General features: G+C 41.5%; 1 protein-coding gene across 4 annotated transcripts in view; it reads left to right on the top strand.

The window, feature by feature from the left end:
* Positions 1-7892: 7892 nt before the first annotated feature.
* l1cama (L1 cell adhesion molecule, paralog a) overlaps positions 7893-23520 on the top strand; it is a 44326-nt gene continuing 28698 nt past the window's right edge. For 3 of the 4 annotated variants that reach the window (XM_005478094.4, XM_005478093.4, XM_005478091.4), the window contains exon 1: positions 7893-8045. The gene's annotated coding sequence lies outside the window, so the exon portion shown is untranslated. Of the gene's footprint in view, positions 8046-16122; positions 16209-23520 lie in introns of those variants that run through there. The other variant, XM_005478092.4, reaches the window with a different exon arrangement.

Genomic DNA, 23520 nt, shown 5'->3' with positions numbered 1-23520 from the left:
TACCTCTGTGGTCGCTATCTCTCTACGCTTCACATCTGCGACCACCTCCCCTCCAAGCTTCTCCCTCACCTCCCCTCAGGGGCACAGCAGTAGGCACCTTGTGGCATTTTAGAGGAGCCAAGCCACCGCGTGAAATTCAGCCCTGCTGTAGTGCAGTAATTTTACTGAGTCACTGAGAGAGATGTGCTACAGAGAAGGCAAAGACTGCGGGACGATTTAATGGCACCACATAAAATCTGCGTATTTATCTTCAAATAAGGCACAGAAACCTTAACAGTGAATAAGCTCCATATCTTTGTGGGACTTTTTCCCATCTCTACTACATTACATTACACTTAAAAATGCAAATGATTAGATGATGCAACTCCCACGTGGTCAGTAGTAATACAAGATAAGGATGGTAAAAGGTCGTTTCTATTTTTGCGGTTTGGGAGGGAAGCCTTTGAAGTGAATGTCTGTAAACAACCATCACAGTCATTCCTTTGCTTTAACAACACAGCACGCAGCAACAAGTTCTATGCAAACACCTCAATTTGAATATCAATGACATGAATTTGAGTATACATAAGCTGCAAATGACCATTTCCGATCTGACTGCCAGGCCTCGATTTCTGGTACCAATGTCTTATCTGCAGTGGTGTTCCAACCTTTGGTGTACCACATCTGGTTTGTCTGAAGCTGACTCACGGCTATTTACATTTAGTTAACATGCATAATGAGATGGATTCTGATGAGTGAAGCGCCGGTCATATCTAGCAGCCATACCACTCCAAGCATGGGCGGAAACTAAATCAGAGTCATTTCCCCTCAATTACTGAGTGATTAACGCCAGGTCAGAGACGACCGGCTGACCTTCTGGCCACATAATGACTTTACATGGATCAATAGATCTCCAAAAACCAGACACACCAGCAACCCATGAACTGTGCAGTCAAAATCTCAGGGAATGAAAGTTGGTGAAACCTGCTCTGAGTGCTCACTTCTCACTCTTGGTTTGTCTTTTTTTTTTAATTTTTTTTTTACTTTTGTTACCTGTCACCTTTCTCCATTTTTTTCCCCTTTATAAAATAGTCACATCGACCCCCCCGTCTCTTTCTTTTTCCCAGTGCTGGCAGTACTGTTGACTCACTGCTATTTTCTTTTGCGTGTCAATGTGTTTAAAACATTTTTCTGTCACTCTCTGCGGCTCCTCCATGCATTTCCTCAATATTTTCTACTTGATTTAACTTTCTGTCAACCATGAACTCCTCTGTACTCTAGAGTCAGATTTGAGGCCATCTATCTGACAGCTACATCCTGGCCCTAATTGGGTCATGCAACTAGACAATGATCCCAGCAAACCAGCAAGAAAACAAGTGTTGCAATGGCCCAGTCATAGTTCAGACCTCAACCTTGCAGACCCTTAAGAGAGCTGTACATAAACAAATATCCACCAACCTCAATGAACTTAAGCATTCTTCTACACTGATGTGGAAACTAATAAACTTACAAAGAAACTGCATTGTTCCAAGTGGCATTGACTCACGGGCTGCACTGCTACCATACTTGACTTAATTTTTGTTAACTAACAGTGCAATATGTCACGTGTTGTTCATGTAGAACCTGGTGAGAGTCGGATGATTTAAAAAAAAAAATTATACCTAAAGCTTAGATTTTTCATGTGACTGTACATATATTTACATATATATTTAAATATGCTGAATTTAACAGTGACAGCAACATTAGTTGAAAAAGCTGGGCGAAGGTTAATAAAGTCTGGAAAGACGTTAAAGAACAAAAGTTCTGTCAGAGCTAAAGATGGTGAAGGGTTCATCAGTCATTGAAGAACTAGGGGCAATAGTTCAATAATTTAAGAACCTTTTTCAACATAAAATAAACGTATTTCATCATCTTACATACAGATTACAGTTAAAATGTTCAGAGGATACAGAAATATCTCTGTATGCGAGGGACAAGGCTGAAACCCCAATTTTCAATGGCTGTGATCTTTAGACCTTCAAATGTCACCATATTTAACTAGAAAATAGAGTTGCATAGTAAAGATTAGCGCATGGGCTCAGAAACACCTCTAAAACCCGCTGACAGTGATTAGTTGTCACTGCATACACATACAGTTGTAGTCAGAAATATGCATCCACTCATAATGGGCGTGAATGTTGTGGTAATGTTTGGTTAAACATGCTTTAGCACCTCGACCAGATGCTTTTGATCGCCATCGACAAGCTTCTGCCATAATTCTCACTTCTGCCATAATTCTCACTCTACCAAGAACACTCTTCTTGATAGAGTTTATTTAAATTGGTTCATTTAAATTTCCTGGCAGAGACCCGGCTTTTTTTGTTTTCTGACAAAGAAACTTTTCTGCAGAAGGCGAAATGCTTCTGTTCACGTGGGCGGCTACAAATTTCAGTCGAGTTTAAAGGGGTCAACTTTGGAGATGGGGCTTCTTCTATTCTCAAGCTAATGAGTGCTATCAAACAAATCACTTTTATACTGCAAAAAGAAACTGCTGCTCGTAGTCAATCATGATCACTTAAAAGAAGTTTACAGGCCTTTGTCTTTATAAGTTAAAAGACACTGAAGAACTATCAGCACCACTTTTAAAAGATTTGATGTGTATACACAAAGTTTTGTGTAGTTCAGAAAATCCCCCAAAAATTCCAATTCTTGTGTTTTAAAGTCATTAAAGATGTTTGCTGTACAATCATTACTGCCTGGAAAAAAAAAGGTTCAAAGAAAATTACCATGACATACCCATGATGGAAAGTTCTGAGCACAACTGTATGAAAGCTAAAACTACAATGCAAAGAAAGACACAAGATAAAAAAAACCCAACACTGCCTTCTCTGCATCCTTTAACACAGACTGAGGTAAAACGGGAAAACTGCACATCTCATAAAACCAGATATTGTATTGACAGTAGAACATAGAAAACATATGAAATGGTTAAACACACATTCTACAATTTTAAGAAAAATACCAGCTCATATTTGAATGGGACAGCAGCGACACATACCCCAAAAAGTTGGGACAGGGGGAACAAAAGGCTGGAAAAGTAAGAGGCACTAAAAAGAAACAGCTGGAGGAGCATTGTGCAACTAATTGGCTGCTGATGTGTCAAACTGTCTTCAGGCAGCTTGCCGTGATAGACGAGAGATTCAAAGCTTTTTGCATAACATTTGGGCTCAGAAGATGTTTTAACATGTCACAGTGGGAAGATCAATTAAACACATGCAAATAATTTAAAAAACTCAATTTTTAAAAGATTTTCTTTTCCGTAGGAAAAGGAAAGATGCTTTTGTCAGTATTAAACCTTTCATTATTATCTATATATAGCTCACTCTTTTTAACTCTATCCTAATTTAACCATGAAGAAAAATGTTTTTTTTTTAAAGCTTTCTTTGCTTTTCGAGCCAACCAGGAAAGACTTTACACAGTGTTTGTAGCTTTTTTGAGGACTATCTGTATTTATTTTTGAGTCCACCACGCCATCCTTGGTGACACACTATCCTCTTTTTCCTCCCTTAATCTCTTGTTCCCTCCTCCATCCCAGTACCTCTTTTCTCTCTCTCTCTCTTGCTGAAACTCCACACCCACATTGGAGCCCTTTGCTATACTGCCCCTGTCTGCTCGCTTCTTTTTAAGCTGATGAAATTGCCCCACCTTCCCCGCTCCCTCACCCCTCTCTGTCTTTTGCTGACTGTGTCTGTTTTTCCTGCAACTCCGGGCTTTAACTTGTTCATTCATAACCTTTCCTTCTCCCTCTCTCTCCCATCCTCCTCCTCATATATCATTCCATCTCTCCCGCCAGTCTGCTAGCTGACTCACTTACAGTCAAGTCGGGAGGAAGGAAAATGAGCAGAGAGCTTTTGCAAGGGCGAGAAGTCTCTCACAGATGAACGGGTTTGAGTGAAGGCCCAGCCAGCGGGTATGAAGAAGTGACAGCTGAGAATAAAAGTCTCCTCACAGATATGTTTATACTGCAAAGGTCGTGGAGGTGATTTTTATTTTATTTCTTCCTTTTGCTCGAGTCTCTTTAACATGAAACTGCTTTCAGGAAAGTGAAACGATCAGAAAGAGAGAGCAGAGACGTCACCCCTATTGATTTACTTGAGTGCAACTTCATACAAGCTGGATGGAAATTTTCCAACATCCTCCACTTGCAACTGCCTCTGGAATATTACTGCACTGGATTTTGGATGTGGACTAACAATCACTAATGAAACTATAAAGAGAATAATAATGATGATCCAGCTTTTGGGCTTCTTGTAAAGTTGTTGCATTTTGGCTTATTGGCCTCTGTTGTTGCTCTGTAAAACTGAGTTTTATTCACCGCTTTTCAACGTCTGCTTAAAAAATGTTACCAAACACAGATTTTCTTTTAGCATTTCTATTTTCTAAGGTAGCACTGCCATCTCTGCTCCATGTTCTTGTTCAGCCTGTAACCCAGTTTTAGTCTCCACTCCTGGCATCCAACCAAGCACAGATTTCACTTTGACCTTGCAGCCTTTCTTCAGCCATCCAGCCTCTCCTGAGAATAATGGCTGGGGTTTTCACCTAACTAGCATCATCAATCATTATTCCCATCCTTTCTGCTGCTGTAGCGGCTTTTGTCTGAATGCTTGGCAGATCCTCGGACACCAGCGGCAGATGGGCACCCTCAGGTTGATGAGGAGCACAAAGAGAAACTACAGCAGCTCAGAAACTACTCAGCTACATCAATGTTTCTGGAAGGGTCAGTGATTCTGCCAAAATGTAGAGTACTGTGAAAAAGTCTTGAGCTGCCCCTCATTTCTTTAAATTTTGTGACGAAAATGGGAAATATGTGCAGCAATTTTATTGAAACATGCAAATGTACATGTAAATACAGTATATGAGGCAAAAACAGAATTTGTACAATTCTAATGAGCCTGAAAATTAATCCTTGGTGTGACCACTTTATCCTCCAACACAGCGTGAATTCTATTAGCAAAACTTTCTCATAATTATTTAAAGGGTGTTCAGGAGTAGTTCTCCAGGCTTCTTGAAGGACATTCAAAGCTCTTCTTTGGATGTTCTGTTGCCTGTCAAGATGATCCCAAACAGCTTCGATGATGTTGAGGTCTGGGCTCTGGGGAGATCAATCCATGACTGATAGTGATCCATTGTGTGCTTTACTGTACATGTATCTGCACTGGCAGTGTGTTTGGGATCAGCTGAAAAATGAAGCTGTTGCCAGTGGTGCGCAAACATGAGACATGCAGCTCCAAACCAAGACAGAGCTTCCACCATGTTTTACAGTTGGCTCTAGACACTCACTGTTATACCTATTTATAACAAATTGAACCAAAACGCTCATATTTTGGATTAATAATATGTGTTCCTGCTGATTTTCAGTCCAGGTCTTGTGTAATTTAGTGTACCTTAGGTCTTCCTCTTTTCCCACTGCCTGGCACCACACTTCATCCCTCATCTGCACATGTCCAAACCATCTCAGCCTTAGCTCTGTGACGTTGTCTCAAAAAACACTCAGCCTGAGCTGTCCCTTCTCATTTCTAATCCATCCAGGTCATTACCAATGAATTTGAGCATTTTTAGCATTTTGATTGGAAAATTTGAACATCTTTAGCTCTGTCACCTCCAGCTCAGCCTACCTGTCTTTTTGCCACTATCCCCAAACCATACATCATTAGCAGGACTCACTACCATATTGTCTCCACCCTGCCCCAACTTTCTTCTTCACATCTCTTGTGCATTTACTGTTGCTTTGGATGGTTGATCCCAGGTATTTAAACCCATCTTCCTTCACTGTCTTGTGAAGCTCCTTGTGTATTCACCTTTCCACCCATTTTCCTCTCACATTTTATAGTAACTGCAGTTATCTTTTCCAGTCTTCATCCTCTGTATAGCTGTCCTCACTTCCTCCTTACTAATCCTCTGTGCTTCTTGACTCACTCACTGTCCTCCATCCCTTCCCCTCCTCCTCGTCCTCTCATCCTCATTTTCTTTATTCATCAGCTTGTCAGAGTACTCCTTCTATCTTCTATACACACTCTCTTCACTCTTTAGTACATTTCAGTCTCTACCTTTAATCACTCTCACCTGTTGCACATCCTTTCCAGCCTTATCTCTTCGTCTAGCGTCAACCTCACATATCCCACTTTTCCCATCTCTCTCAGTCTCTCTCTTTGATTCACAAAGAGAGAGATGCACTGCAGCATTAATTACTCTAGGACTGCCACCTCATAAACACATGTAAGAGAATTACAAAATAAGTAGTATGTAGTAGTAGAAGTAGTAATGATAATCTTAAAACAGCATGAGGGTAAACATTTACGCAGCCTGAAGGCAACACATGTTTGAGTTCAGCTAGGTTTGTGAAATTGTGTTAAATTAAAAGAAGCAACTGCTTAAAGGATTGAAACGTTAGGTGTCACCTTTTTGTAACGAGCTTGTTGACTTGTGGTTGTACTTTGTATTAGTCTGAGGGTCCTCGAGATAAAGAAATGTTAGAAATGTTGTAATGTTCTGTAGGCTACAATCAAATGGATTACCCGGAGTCAAGCAGGAGTCCCTGCATGATCAACCATGGCATTTCTATCTAGGACAGAACAAAATAATTTTATTTATATGGATTATAGCATAAATGTGAGTTTTTAAATGTGAGCTAGGAGTTTGGCCATTTTTAGACTTCACAGTGAAACTATTACATACAAGACTACTAATATAGTTTATAAGAACAGGAAACACGTTTAATAAGAGCGTGTGGAGTGCAGCTGGTTCGGTTAAGCAGTCTAGTAGGCAGTCAGAGGAGTGACATGATACCTCTGATTGAGAAAAACAAGTGTAGATGATACCTCTGGGTGGGAAAGAATTATCTTTCCAGTGCCAACCCCAGCCTACCCCTTTGTCCCATAATCCCGTGTTCTTTTGCAGGATTAATACACTTTTTTGTTTGTTTAACCTGACTCCTCTGTGTTTGCATTTTGGATCCTCCCTTTGAACGCCTTGCAGCCCTAAAGGGTTTTAGAGAATGAATGGGGATGGAGGAGGTTTTAAAATAGTGCCACTTTATTCAGTGCTTTAAAAGCAAATAAAAGAACATTCAGTTCTACATTCCTTGATTTTTGGATGAGCTGGAGGGGGAACAGAGAAGACTGAAACACAGATTCATGCTAGCAGGATGCAGCAGATAAAAGGACGTAAAATAAAAGACCTGCTTTATCCCGTGCGACAGATTATCATCACCTATTGTCACCTAGTTATCTTGGCCCCGACAACAAACACATCCAGACAGCCCCTGAATTACCCAACCCTTCATTAGCCTCGAATCAGGACATCTTCCCCCAAACTCAAATAAGAAATGGCAGATATTCCTGACACATTTTTATTCACCAGCGTTATGTAACATTCATCTCAGCTATGCCTGCGATTACTCTATAATGAACTGAAGTCCAGTGAAATTCTTAATAGTGCAATGAATTAAAAGAGCTTATGAAAGTTGAGCTCAGTGGAGCGTAGAGATTACAAACACAAAACCTCATATGGACATTATTTCACCCTGTAGTCTATTAGCCTCTGAAATGGTGCAGGGAGAGAAGGGAGAACAAGTGCTGGAGAGCCATAGGCTATTTCCTCTGTCCATTATTATGCCTGGCACTGCCCAGGTGAATACAAGAACAGTAAAAAGAGCTGCTGGACCCTTTAATCCTGACCGTGTGGAAGGAGAAAGGGGAGGACAGAGGGGTACAATAAAGGAATGGCCAGAATCCACAGAGAGTGAGGTGAGGAGAGTGATGGGAGGGAACAGAGGAGGAGGAGGGAGAGAGGCAGGCAGAAAAGGAAGGGTGATGTCACCTCTAACAGGCAGCCAATGAGAGTCAGGGAGGGAGAGTGAGAGAGAGAGAGGCCGAAGGAGGGTGTGTTTTTCTATCACTGCAGCATCAGCAGAGGAAAGGGGCACGATCATTTTCATAGAGAAGAGAAAGAAAAGACACAAGTAGATCAGGAAAAGAGGGCGAAAAGGACGGGAGGAGCCGAGAGAGCGAAGGAGCATCACTCTGCAGGTAAGAGCATCTTTTTGTGATACGGTGGGCAATTTGTCATCATATGGAGAGAGGGCGGGAGTGTGCTGGTGAGTGGATTAATTAGGCTGCTAGGTGGAGGTGGCTTGTTTTAGAATCGCACCTTTGGCTCGTCTCATGCTGGCGGTGAAAAGATGACCGTCTGGTTCGTGTAAATCACTTTATTCTTATTTAAATGTCTTCACATTGGGAGGAAATCTTATTTCCACCAGACTTGTTGATGTTTGGGGGAAAAAATCAAATTAGAATTTTTAAACATATTTAACTGAAAGAATAATTAGACAAATGTCAAAAAATGTCACCAGAAGTCTGTATTGCAGTGTTTTGGGGGAAATATACTGTAACACTGAATCACTTTTAATTGTTTAAGGAAAGTCAGGTGCCAGGAGTAACCTGTTGGTGTAGAATACTTTTAGAGGAAATCTCTTCTCTTTTGTGGCTGGATTTATCGCTTGCTGACTGAAGAGCAAGAACGCTGCATGCAACAGGCTCTCCTCTCATCATATTGAATACAGAACAGTTCTGATTGCCATTGAACCTTTACTGGTCGGCGTTACATTTCCCTTGCCTTTTTAGCTAATGTTCCCTAAAGCTGGCGTTTGTCTTAAATAAAAACTATGAAATATTGATTAATGGATATTTTTAAGTGCACTGAACCATGTTTTACATTTATAATACTCTATCAAATGCAAAATAAAGCTGCCGTCTGCTGCAACTGTCTACTGCATCACATTTGTAAAATTCTTCGCTTTGCTTCTCCTTCTGCCTTTTTAATTTAATATGAATATTCATTTTCTCCATGCATTCCCCTCCCCCAGCTGATATCTGGGTGGCTTAATGTTAAGTACAGCCTATGATTGCAATGTCCTCATCAGATTTTCACTCGGGTGTATAGCAAACGACAAAGCAGAGCAGACCCCAACAGTTTTTCTTATTTCCTACACACCTGCAGTGAGTGTTTTGTAGCAGGTCCGTGTGAGGCTGGGTAATTTAAACCTGCTGAAATAAGAGAAGAAAAGGAAAAAGAAGTGGGGTGGTGAAAGAAAGGCAAAGAAATTCAGAAATCAACAGGAGATAGACTGAGAGAGAGATATTTAGACTGAAGGAGACATCAGAGTGAAAATAAGGGTGGGGCAGCACACGCAGCAGACAGTGGAGGTGTGCCGACGAATGGAGGCGCTCACCTGGCTGTATGCCATACAGATGCCTGCTGTCAGCCTCTGCGACCTGTGAACCGTCAGTTTTTGAGCCCAACGAAAACAGATGGTTGCACCAGTTGTGTCAATGCTACAGATTATATACAGTATATCAATGTGTATTAAATGGATTTGCCAGAGACAGCTGCTGATGGTCATGAGATTTTCCCCACTTGACGGTTCTTCACTGCCTGTCTGGTGTTTTGTAAGTAACGCACGCATATCATGCACAGAGATGTGACTGGATTTTTAATAAAGCAGTGATTAAAAATCTGCGCGTATCACGAGTGTTTGTGTGCTAGTGCTGCCGTGAACCGACACTCTCCCCCTTCCTCGATGCCTCAGTAGCCTGGAGCTTGTCCCAGATGAACCCAGTCAAGGGACTGGAGGGGAAGGAAGGCTCTGTGCCTCACAATGACTTGTAACCATCTGTACAACATCCATAAACACACTGCACTGCACACATCCACACAATAGATCAAGATACAGCTGCTGCTGAAGGGGCGTGTTGGAGTGAATGAGAGTGTGTTTGTGTGTGTGTGTATGGATCCTCACTGTGGCAGCGATGCTCCAGAGACCCACTGCTGGTCATATTATCATACTATTAAATGCAGCGGATTTTGTATGGCAGTGGCAGTGAATCTCTAGACTGCGCTGGGAGCTGCTTGTGTAGCAGTGATATTGTTGTCAGAGTAGCCAGACTTGGACTCCGTCATTACCCTTGCTACAGTATGGTGCAGAATGTAATCTCCCCTCTGACGCTGGCTGGTTAATTGAGCTGTTTCATCAAAGAGATGGATGGAAACGGGGATTTATGCGCGGAGAGAAGGACGGACGGATGGGGATGTGCAATAAAAATAAGCAAAGGAGGATGGTGTAAGCAACATTTTAAAAAAAAAAAAGCTGAAGGAGAAGAAGAGGAGCGTCCTTTTGAAAGGCAAATCACTTTGCATCATTTAAAGCATGGTCACTCCTTTTAGGGAGCGGAGAGAAGAGCACCAACTAGGACGAACAAAAAAAGCAATGCCATAAGAGAAGACACCAAAAGGAAGAATTGTTTATTTAAACATAAATACTCTAAATATTATTGAAGAAGGTTATAGGTATGTAGAGGCCTGCAGTGCTTTGTGACATATTTATGCTTTTGCTGTATACGGTTTTTAATGTCAGGGACTGGCCCATTTCCAAATGCCTTTAGTCCAGCAGTGGAAGTCGGGAGCTGGTGTTGTGTAGGAGGAGAGGAGTGATTTGCTCTCAATATGCCAGCTAGGAGCAACTCCAGAGTAGAGCAGTACAGCTCTGGCCCTTAGCTCCTCAGCCACCTGTTATTGCCTCGGGGCATATTTGTCAGTCATCCCGCTCACCAAACACAGATATACGAACACACACAAGCATAAACACATCTGTACGGCACATCCTCAGCAACCCAAACAAACACTCTTCAAATACACGCTGCAGAGGTCCTGTTGCAGTGCGCCAAATTAAAGATTCTCTAATGTTGCCTACACGGCCTGATTACTTAAGCGTCTGCGACTGATCAAAGACCGCACTCATCACTTTCTGGGGATTCAGCCATTAAAGCGGCAACGGGGTAAAATAAGGGTTAAGAGGAAGTGCTCGCTCCTAGACTGAAGTGTCAACAATAACACTTTCAAGTCTGAGTTTCTTTTTATCCTCTTTTGAGAATAGCGGTTGTAAAGTTACAAACTCACAACTGCAGATTCAAAGGCTCGTGAGTGAAAGGCTCCCTTGAGTTATCTTCCAGTATGTGTGTGTGTCTTTTCGATGCTGTGTGTGAGCGTGTGTGTGTGTGCGCGCGCGTGCACTGTTCAGCATCAGGATCCTGTTCCTTCAGGATGCTGTCAAGATGGAGAGTGAGCCCCCCCTTCCCCTTCCACCAGCTGCAGCTTGGAGGCTGTTTGATTTAGACTGTGCAGATGGGAGTCGACCCACTGGGTGTCAAGTAGGGGATCGTGTCGACATGCTGTCAGGGTTTGGTGGGGAATACATTGTGGTGATTTAGGGAGCCAAGGGTCAGATAGATTGACAGGCCAGCAGGGGTAAATTATTATGGAAAAGTGAGGAGGAGGAAATGAAGCGAGCAAAGGGGAGAGGGAATTTTGCAAAGGTAAGGTGAGGCAGAGGGGGGCGAAACCATAAAGATGTAAAGGACTGATTTAAAAGGCAGGAGGATGGTATGGAGATGGGATAAATATGAAAGTTGTGCTGGAAAGTAGAGACGAGGCGTTGTGATCTAAAATCACTTTTCCCGCTCTTTGAACCTTTAAACATGGCTAATCCCTGGGACGGCGTGACTATCTGTAGAGTCGGGGGAATTCCCAATGGGACGGCTCACATTCACCTCTCTTTTGGGCCGCCTGGGTGGGGAAAAATGACTTTTTCAAGAGAAAATGACATTTTCTTCACAATGCCCATTCTACCAATGTGAAAGAGTTCCCCCCTCCCAAATATTCAAGTCCGTTGGTGATTATGGAGAACAGGAAGAAGCCAATAGGAGCTGAAAAGGCTATGCTCAAACAAAGAAGGGGGTTGGACGAAGCTGTCAAATGTGCTGAGTTAACCTGTTTACCACAGGATAGATCCCAGATGCAGCCTGTAAACAGACAGCCTGCATAGACTATAAGGCTGGCACAATTGATATAAAACCAATTCATATAATAGAGGTGACTAGCCTAGTTTATTTTGTAGAGCCCAATAGGTACACGATGAATCACAGATGTCCTACCATTATAAGAAAAACATAAATGGTTCCAGGATGATCTGTGTAATATTGAATTACTCCTTTTAATTTAATGTTTTTGTAGCATCAGAGCACCAGCTAAGCCCATCAGACACTGTTGAACCTGATAAGCTTGGAGAGGCCATGACAGAGGGGACAGGTAGAGAATAGTCTTAACAGAGTTAAGTCATTTAAATTAAGTTATTCGTGTGTAGTGTAAAATATAACACGCGGAGAATAAACATGATAGACTCTATATCCTATCAAGACTGAATATATCCGCATGATGGTAGCTAGCCTAATTCATTTCCGCCTGTCAAGTCAAATAGTCTAGATTGTGCATCACAAATATTAATTATAAATTATTATGATATGTAATATATAATTGTTAAAAAAATAAATAAATAAATTCCTGCACTGTGGAAAAAAGCCCCCACTTCATGTTGCTGCCTTTGAATGTCTTGTTTTTTCTCCTTCCCCCAGTCTTCGTGTGATGCTGTTGTTTGATTTCATGTCGTATCAGTATTCATACAATGATCAGACAAAACCGCATCAGGATCTTAATCAAAGTAATGGCTGAGGCTCCGATTAGCCTTCCCAGAAAAAGACTCAGACAAAGACTCATAAATCCATCCCTATTATACAATTGAACCTGTGATGGAGACCAAGGCCCAAATAGAGGCGTCATGTATGGAAACAAATTTAATTTGGCAGAGTGAATTACTTTATCACTTTAATATAGCTTTAGAAGTGATGGTATGGGAGAGGAGAAATGGCAGTATTCCCCAGGGTAACAAATATGATATTGGCAGTTAAAATTGCAAAACTGAAACCCAGGAGAGAAATTAATTACTGACAAACCAATAACCCAGCTGGAGGCCCAAGATATTGTGGAAAGAAACTCTTTAAATAAGATAATTAAAAATAAAAAAAATCGTTATCGCTCTATCATTATGTCGCAAATCGTTCTAATCCTGTGACTTCAATTTTTTACTCAATGTGTCTTGAAATGAAAAGATGTAAATCACACAGAATCATGCTGAAAAGCTGCAAAGCAATAAAGCTACACACTGAATATGAATTAGGGGAGATATGAAACTCTGTCTGTCCTCCCGGATGCTCTCCTCATCCTTTTTCTGTCTCTTGCAAAATTATCTCTTTGTCTCAGCAACATAGAGAATTCCCCTCAGCGTCACTCCTTGTGGACCACAGTCAGCTCTATGAAAGAGGCTTTATTGTCCACCTCAGTAGCTATAATTAGACTAAATTGACCCTCTGTCCAGTGTATTTCCCCACTGCGTGTATCTGTCTCTATGAAGTCTTCTGTTTAATGTTGAAGATGTTCCTCTGCCTAATTGTGTGCATCAGTCACAATTCACAGTGGCCAGATGAAGGAATTAATTATTCATCAAATACCAGTGTTGGAATATTGTTTTTTAATTTGTTAAAGACAATGTAAAGTATCTTTTGATGGATTATTCATTATTCACATTAAAATTTATGTGCTATAGCTTCTAGATAGCTGCAAAATTACACTACATTAAACTATATCAAAATCACTGATGTTGTTTTATATATATATATATATATATATATATATATATATATACATATATATATATATATATACATATATATATATATATATATATATATATATGTATATATATATATATATATATGTATATATATATAGATACACAACTTTTTGTTAAAGAGGTACAACAGTGAGTGTCTATAACCGTCTGTGAAACACGGTGGAGGCTCTGTCACGGTTTGGAGCTGCAGTTCAGCCAGTGCTGTTGGGCATCTTGTCAAAATGACAAATGCAGAAATGTACCACCAGATTTTGATCTACCATGCAATGCCATCTGGAGAGCTTCTGACTGGCAACTACTTAATTTTTCAGAATGAAAATGATCCTGAACAAACTGCCACTGCAGTAAAAGCATGCATGGATAGAAAAACACACAAGGGAACACCATCAGTGATGGACTGGCCTCCCCAGAGCCAACATCTGAACATCGCTGAAGCAAAGTGGGACCATTTTCAAAATATAAAGAAATGAGGGCCGGCTCATGACTTTTGCACAGTTCTTCATATTAAACACAAAATCTCAATGGTATTATCAGAGGTGGGGAAGTAACAAAGTACAAATACTTTGTTACTTTTCTTAAGTACAATTTTCAGGTATCTGTACTTTATTTAATTTTCTGACAACTTTTTACTTTATTCCCTACATTTTAAAACAAATATCTGCACTTTGTACTCTATACAGTACTCTTTACTGTAGATTTTCAAAACGGGCTCATTACTAGGAGTTATTGTTTCACGTCACTGCGAGCCTCCAAACATCAAACCGATTTGAACCTGAACAGTAACACCTGAAAGGCAGTCCTGCTCGTGTATTAATCACCGAGGATGTAAAAGAGATGATGTGTGCCAAAGTGTGTTGTTGTGGTGCTTTGGGTGTTGCACTACAGAAGACAAAGGAAGTGGTAGGTAACTTCAACAGCAATGTTTCTTTCAGCTCAAGAAACATCGGCAAACACAAACTGATTTTTAGATGATGATGCTTAGATTCATTGACTGAATTCCGCCTTCATAACAAGTTTATGTCATCTGGAAAAAAGACAGAATAAACTGTGTACTGTCAGTGTAGAGGATGGAAATCAGCCAGGACAACTCATGAAACATCTGCTGACATCTGGTTGAACTCAGTTGTGTAAATCCACAAAGAGCAGCAGCTCAGCTGATCACAGCCTGTCCACTAAGAAAATCTAATGGAGCGCTCAATAGAAATTATTGTGAATTGTGATTATTTTCTCCACACGAAGCCATTACAACCAACTTTAGGGTTCCCCCACCTGCTGAATCCTTTACTTTAACCTCTTCCCTACTCATTTTCCTATTTAGAGGCAAAGTCACCCTCTACAATTTAGGCAACAAAAAATATTTTCTTATTTTCCTTCTGATTCAAGCTGAATACAATTAGAATAATAAAAAAAAAAATTAGGCAATTAGGCATCTTCTAATATTATCTTATTATTACATTAATGTAGCACAAGGCTCAGGTAGCTTTGCACATGAATAGCTGGTAGAAACATCTTCTAATTTTTACTTTCTCACTTTGAGTATATTTCAGAGCCTGTACTTTTTTACTTTTACTTGAGTAAAGTTGAATCAGCACCTCAACTTTTACTGCAGTATTTTTTAACACTAGTATCTGTACTTCTACTTAAGTACAGAATGTCTGTACTTTTGCCATCTCTGGGTTTTGTAGTCACAGTAGTGGAAGTGGCTGAGTGTTATAGCATCTCACAAACACCCTTCATTTGCATTTCATAAAGAGATTTTGTAGGCGGGGAGGTATCTCAGCGTGTAGCATCAGCATGTAGCTCTGGACTAACATACCTTCTGAAAAAAGCATTTTTAGAGTGAGTTGTCTTTAAAAATGCATGTATAAAATGTAGGTCCTCTGGAGGAAAGCATTGTCTTTTTTTTTGAAAGCACTGAATTTTATTTTTCCTGACATCTGCAGTCAAAGCAACAGTTGACTGGACCACTGGTGAGATATGTGAGCATCACCTTTTTTGCTAGCGCCATGCTACCAAATTTAGCTCGGTGTGATAAAAATCTGTGTGACCATACTGACAACATCTCTGACCGCATTATGATACTTTGGGGAATTCACATGTCATCGCCCCATTGTGGCTTTCATTACACTGGCTGTTTATTAAGAAGGCACGGCCTCGTTGGTTTACTAATTTATTGATTTGTTGCTGAGAAGCTGGCTGCATTTTTAATGAAATCTGGGTTTGTGATATATCTCAGAACTGTAGGCTACTTCTGCGCTGTTGCTTTAAGTTACATCATGCAGCTCCTCTGAGATTTTGACAGGGTTTCTCAATACTTCTAGAATTTATTCTTCATCTGTACTCCGTGCTTCTCTTCTCGTTTTCCCTTCGGACCGTTCTTCTCAGTGTCCTTGGCATAACTTTCATGCCAGCTCATTTGTTTCCCATCATAACTGGATACACTTTTAAACAGTTTAGACAGACAGGCAACATTTTACTCGTACAAATGTATCTTTTGCACAGTTAGTATTTCATAGACGTGGCTGAATGTTTGAAACAACGGGGAGCCCGTTTGCCACACGACATGCATAATTGGGAGCACAGACAATCCACTTTTTTTTCAGACATTAAGGTAAGTGTGCTGAAGCGTCCAGTGACGGAGTCGCACTCGCCATTTTCTCACATTTGAAATACAGTGTGCTTTGAGTGTTCTGAATCCCTCTGATGGCTTATTTATTTGGAGTGTTTACATTTAAGTGTATTGATTTGCTTTCACTTGCCTCATTCTCGCTGTACTCCTACACCTCATTTGAATGAGCCATAACTGAAATAGATGGGGCATGAAGCGCAAGCATGAGGACAAACTTGCACTGAGACGGCATCTTCAAGTACTTCAGGCAATGCAAGTATCAGACTGTTGTATCTGTGATGGAAAATTTGATAAAAATCATCCCTCAACTTATGTCTGCACGAGAGCAGTTATGATGCAAAAATAACGTGTGAGACAGGAAAAATGTGGTTGAAAAAGAAACCAGCAGTGACACTAACTGAAAACATGATGCAGCGATGGGAAAGGTTGAGATAAGATAAGAAGAAATAAGGATAAGATCATACAGTTTTGGCAACGTCTGCACATTGAAGTACTCGTAAACACTGTGTAACTCAGGATGCGACCCCCACTCCTTGCTTCAAGTAAAACTTGTTGAAAATGCGATTCTGTGACTCTGTGGTCATTGCTTAAATGTTTGATAAAATTGCTCCTGACAATCTGTCTTCTCTTCATGTCTCAGTGATGTTGTGACTCTACTTTCTTGGAGGCGTTTTATCTGCTGTGTCAGCCATGATATATTCATTAGGGTTGGATTACAGAGAGTGGGAAAGGATCAGGTTTTGAGTGGGTTGTAATCCCCATACATGGGCCTAATTTAATCTTACCTACTGTGCCATCCTGTTACACACTACACCCACTGCATGTGTTCAAGTGCTGGCTGGAGGAGAGCAGATGGGGGGCATACGGGGTTAAAACAGGGTAACGTCAGACAAAAGAGTGTGAGACAACGAGGACGGATCGTAAGAAAAGACCTACGGAGAAGGAAAATTGATTATGAACAGCAGGAGAGAAAAAAATCAAAAGCAGAGGAGAAAAAAAAAGCCGAAAACATCAAAGAGAAAAGAATTATCTGATAGATGAGATTTGGTGAAAGGTGTCCAACTATAATGGTTGCTGGTTTCTTTCCTGTATAAGTAGGCAGAAAACATTTCTTACAAAAACTGTTTATCTCCGAGATTTCATTTTTATGTAATTAAAGACTTTAAATATCCCTCCCGCTATAAGACTGCAAATCCATCACACTGTGCTAGAAATTATTCATTGCAGTTATTAGAAATTCTAAACAGGGATGTCTAAAGAGTTAGTGAAGGAAACTGCTTAGGCATATTTTGTTTGGCAACTTCTCCTTATCTGCCTTCTGCCCAGTGTATCCAGGGATGCCTCGCCACCTCATTATATTTATTTGGCCAAGTTGCAAAATAATTTGCATGCCACAGAGACTTTACACAGCGACGAGAGCGGGTTTATATAATGTAACCTAACTTCTGTTGTTTTTGCTACCATTTCTGACCTACATCCCTCTCATCATCCATCCGTATCTGCTGCTAGCCAGAATAAAATAGGCCACGCTTCCCTGCTACACAATCCACACGCTATCTACCTGAAAAGGATCCTGTATGTGAAACTGTTCTTCTTATCCCCCCCTCTTTGTTTTTAAAATTAGGTTGGTGTTGCAGTCGTTTCAGTCTGCTCTCTGAATTGATTAGGGGTAATTGGGCAGAGCACTACAGAGAGCCTCTCACAGGCCCAAGTTGCAATAACACGACTCTATATTTTGCTTTAAAACGGTCTGTTTACGTGTGGCCAAACTCACAGGGCGCACTTGGTGCATCTATTTTGTAAACCATTTGTTTAAATCTTTGCTGAAGAGAGGATTTACTTGTGTAGCAGGACGCCGTGAGGATTGTTAATGTGAGGAAAAGATGAAAGGGACAGTCCCCAAGAGAAAACGCAGGAGCAACAAGAAGACAACAACACAGCTTTATTCAGGGGGGCACGTGCCACATGCAGGGAGATGAAGAGGCAACGGATGCAAAGCATAAACAAACCACATGGAGATGGATAAAGAAACTGGAGAGAATAGACCGAGGGTCCGGACATTGTTAATGAGCTTAACGAGGTAATTACACGCAAACGCAGAGACCTCATCCTCCAGGCCCTCACGCAGGTTGGGAGGGGAAAGGGGAAGCAGGCGAGAGAGCTGGCAGAGAAAGAGAAGACCTTTGTTATCAGTCACCTTTTAATCGTTTTGATTGAACAATCAAAGTTTGATCCTGCTCGGGGCGTGCGTAGGAACTGTGAGAATGTGGAGGTTGAGATGGAAAGGCGCTGAGAGAAGATAAAGAGGAAAAGACACAGGGAGCAGAGGGAGATGGGAGGGTAAAGGACAGAGAGCCCGCAGCGATTAAAATGTCACCGCGAGCAGAGGCAGATGCACACCTGTCAAGCACAAATTCGCCTGCACACCTGCAGACTGAACAGACAGCATGCGCTCTCTGCTGGAATGACTTTAATTCCCAGTGTGCATCTTCCACCTTCATATGTCTCTCTAGATGTTTTTCGATGCTAGTCCCCCTCCATAATCCTATGTGTCTTTTTGTTTCTCCTTTCCGTAGTCCAGACAGTTTATGTTTTATTTATGTATGCAGCGAACGCTGTTTTGACCAGTCTGTGGTTCAGAAGGGGGACAAATAAGCCAACAATAAAACGTTAGTGACAGGGCTGTTACCAGCTTTGCAGCCATCACACACGCGTCGCTTCCTGTGCTTCGACCCCTCGGCCTGCCTGCGGGGCCCGTCCACAAGTGTCAGGACAGCTGGTTTGTCCTTTCAGTTTCAATAAAGGAAAGATGTCTCAGAGTTATTTGAGACGTGTTGTCATGCAAAACCTGTGTTTGTTTGGCTAGTTGTAGCAGGCAGGAGTTGCTGACGTGCTTTGTGGGTGTCCTATATAGAAACCAGCAGAATCAGCGGGTTTAATCCGTACTATCATGGGGTGAAGATGAATTAGATATCTGCCACTGTTGCAGGGGATTTAGTGTACCAGAGCGTTACCCCGGGTCTTTTTCTCTATGAGAAAAGATGTATCGTTATGTTCTGAGTGCTTAGATCAACAGTTGGTGTGTGTGTGTGTGCATATAGACGTGCATTGTCAGAACATGTTCCTCAATGAACATAGCATCTTGTTGTTTAGCTGCAGGCGAAGGTTGCTAGAGTGTTCGGTGCTTCCCTGTGGCCTTTCTCTCTCTCTGTTTTCCTCTCTCGCTCTCATTGGAATTGGAGACAAACTCTTTCTGTCACCTTTCATAACTGAAGCAAAATGGGAAGGAAAGAGATATGCGAGACTATTTTAGGGACAAGGCCGAGGCTGGGGCTTTTTTGTTTATGGGGCAATACCCCAAGTGGATAGGGAAAAGAAAAGTGATGTGATGCAGGAGGAATGAAGCAAGGAAGATAGGAGCTGCAAAAGAGATGAAACAGCATCCTCACTTCTTTCTTTTTGTATTTATTTATTTTTTGCTTATTCACTCCGTCTGCCTCCTGGAATAGATAATATAAAGCCAGATATGCTTGTCAGTCCCTTTAAATGTCTGACGGGAGATGATGCAAACAGACTGATGCGCACACAGCCGGGACAGAACAGGTTGTCTGTTTACCCTCTTTCATATTGCGCCTTGCTGAAAATTGATGCACGCTCCGCAAAATGTCACGTCCTTGATCTCTTTGCACCACTACACACTGGTGCGTAGAGGGGCTGGAGCTGTGCAGAGACGCGGGGAGGGGGATTTACAGAGGGGTCTGCAGAGGAAACAGGGCTGTGCGCCTCAGATAACACTGCAGCCTTTGATGGAGCCTGGCCCTTCTCTGTTGGAGAGCGCAAGCTGCTCCGCCTCAGATACATCCCCACCTTGGACTCCGCTGGTAATGATTGGATTTAGTTACAGAGCAGAAATGGTTTTCTGATGATAATGATAACAGATGCGAAGGGAGTTAGTCAGCCACTTAGGGTCGAGGGACCGTATCGATGCTGTGCCAGCCTGCAGATTTCCCCTTAGACTCCCCTGCCTCTCGCAGGCTTGATAGAAGCTGATGGTGGAGGTTGATAGAACGCTACCTGTAATTGCATTGTGTATGATCCTAGAAGGGTGGCTGTAATGAAGATGTAGTGCAGGATAGCTGCATTCCACAAGCCAGCAGAAGCTTGGTAGGGGGTCTGAAGGAGTTTTGAGAGAGAAAAGGCGTGGTTTTCTACTTATAGCATGAAGCACTCAACAGGGAGCAGGGAACTGACAATAGAAGGGTAAGAGAGACAGGAGTGGAATTAAAAGACTTAAAAGTTGACAGCTGGGAATGATGAACTCTTTCAAGTGTTGGTAGCATGTAGACAAAACGAGAGAACTGGAGAAAGACGGGAGATCGGGGAAAGCGCAAGTGAAGGCGACATGCAGGAGACAGAAGATGAAGGTAGTGAGTATAAAAGTGCACATCTATGACGAAGGAGACAGGGGATGGGGGGATGGGGTGAGGAGGATGAACATGTGGGAGGGGGTAGGGAGAGAAATATTTGCACTGTGCCACTGAGCTGGAGTCAAGAGGTTGTCATGGTGATAGTGAGGTGAGAAAAGAAAAGGGAGGCAGGGGTATTGACACCTACACACACACACACACTGAGAGACACACACATATAAAAGCTCATACACACAAACTACAGCAAATAAAATTCGTCTTTCGTAAGAATACTGACCTGTCACATCTCGGGTAAACAGACTTTTTCACGGGGATGCACACAGAGTGGGTGTGCACGACTAAGCTGAGGTCATGTATGAAGCCTGGTAGTCATATTACTATGCAAACTCTGTTTCCCAGATCGCTTTGCTTTCTTTTATCCTCAATCAATCCCATTTGAATGGCATGCAAATCCTTTGAAACCGACTTTAGCGTTGCCTTTAGTCTGCTGCTGCATGCACCTGCCTGTGCGTCGGTGTGTGCATATGAGCCTTTCTGTGTGCGCAACAAGCAGCTCTAGTCGGGCACGTTTGTCTGAGCCTGTGCACATACTTACATAATAACCATCTGTAGATTCATATAAATATTAAAAATGATAAACCTACAGAGGCAACAGAAGGAAATGTAAAAAATAGAGGATTTTTTGGGTGTTTAAGAGAGTAGTTTTTATAATCTGAAACCCCGTAAACTTTATAACAGCTTGCTAGGATTAAGTCCCAGTTTTTTTCCCTCTTAAATAAAATCAGCTTCACGTTAACTATTAGGAATTCATCAGACTCGGCTGAAACCATCTTCAATCCTTATTGACTAAACCAAACGACTGACTTGCCTTTGTAGTATGGGGAAAGATTGGGTGTGTAAAAGGAAAAAAAAGAAAAGAAGCAAGCACTGCAGGAAGAAAAAACATTTCCATATTGAACAACAAACAAATCAATACCACTGCTCATTCATAATGCTGGCTCTTATATGAAATATGCTTTTAGTTGTGTACTGAGTGCTGACTGCAGCTGATGACTCGATAATCATTTTTAAACTGTTTGAAGTTTTACAAAAACCTAAAAAAAACAGCAAACATGATCCTCATCCCATGAACATTCTAAACAGCCACTTTGTTTCCACTCCATACTGTAGATATTTACCAGCTGTTTAGGGATGTTATCTCCTCTCTTGTCCCCAGAAGACCTTGTATTTGATTAAATGAGTAGCACTTAAAATGAGTGCAACTTTTAACAAAGTTAATGGGTTTGTTGAGAAGCTTTTTGTGTGACCTGGTACATCATTTTAAACATGTCAATCAGTAGACCTTCCAAGCTGTTTCGGTAGCTCTGCATTTCCTCTACTTCTATTACTGCAGCTAGTTTAGTTTGTGTTATATAGTTTTTTATTTTTTTTGCAGGGTTTCTCTTGTTTGCTTTGTTTTGGCAATGAAGTGATAAGTTGGAACATTTTGTGTGTGGGTTGTGTATGTTTTCGTTAATGTGATTTCTGTAATTTCCTGTGCGATTCCTTCATGTCTCTACAAGCCCAGTGTAAAGCTAGAAAAAAAAAATCCATCCTCTTTCCCACAGTCGTTCGGCCACTGGGGCTCTTCCATGCAAACGTGTTAGCAAAGCACTATGTGTGACCTTGCCCTGCCAGCAGCTCATTTCCCTGAAGTGGTGGAAAAAAACGGATTACATCCAACGTAAGGAGACCTTGACAAATGTGTCTGGCAAAGACTGAAGTCTTGGCATAAAGCTTTCTGCAGAGAAGCCCACGAGCAAATCTATCTACTAGAAATTTAAGCTAAACAAAAATAAAAATACCTGCAAAACCTGGAAAATGGAGACACAGAAACAACTCTCACATTTGTTTGGTATGAATCCACTTTCACTGAGGTACGGGGCTCTCTGCTATCTATCCTGTATGATGGAGGCTGTAGGCGACATAAACACTCCGCCCATCTCTTCAGGTTATGGTGTGCGGCTTTTCCCTATGGATGTGGCCACGTGTTCTTGTGTGTCACACAAGTGGCTGGCAGCTGAGTCCTGCAGCGCTATATAGGCCACTTATCACCTGACCTGAGGGACGACACCCTTTTCTCTGTCAGATGAATGACTGAATGCACAGCACTTCTTTAGAAATCACTACCTGCAGCACACAGCAGGCCTCCCTCCACCTGCTCTCTGCACTGATGCAACCCACACATATGCAGACATATGCTCCTATTCACACCTGAGGCTCATGTGATAACTAAAGCACTACAGCCTTCCCCTTTTATTTTTTCAGCTTTCACTGCATTTATGGATGGCTGATTCAATAACAGCAAGACCTATATGGAAAAATTATCACAGAGTCAATGTTTTGTGCCCATCTAAATAAAATGGTATAGCTTTTCAAGCATCATATGTAATGTTTGAGTGCCTGGTTTCCTGCTGGCCCTCTTACTTTTTTTGTTGCTGTAGCTTGTTTGTGATCTGCAGCTAAGCTGCTGCGTTTGGTGACAGATACTATACTAATGTTAGCTCCTTTTCACAGCCCAGCCTATCTCCAGTTTGATCCCCAAAGGCTTTAGTAACAAACAAACATAAAATCTCCTTTTCCCCCATCTGAGCTGGTATTTTTATTTATTTATTTTTATCTCTAAGGGATGAATAGCTGCATACAAACACATTTACTGAAGTATCTCCCCTGAATCTCAGTTCCCAAACAGAATATGTCCTCACAGGGGAACAAAAAAAGTGTCAGTGAAGGTCAAAATGCATGTCAAAATAAAAATAAAAAGAAGCAAAGTTATTTACTCTGGGGGACGAGGAGCGGGAGGAAGAGGCTGACTGTCAGAGATAAAA

The sequence above is a fragment of the Oreochromis niloticus genome, linkage group LG20 (genome assembly GCF_001858045.2).
Source record: "Oreochromis niloticus isolate F11D_XX linkage group LG20, O_niloticus_UMD_NMBU, whole genome shotgun sequence".
NCBI lineage: Eukaryota > Metazoa > Chordata > Actinopteri > Cichliformes > Cichlidae > Oreochromis > Oreochromis niloticus.
This window is presented reverse-complemented; position numbering and strand designations above follow the sequence as displayed.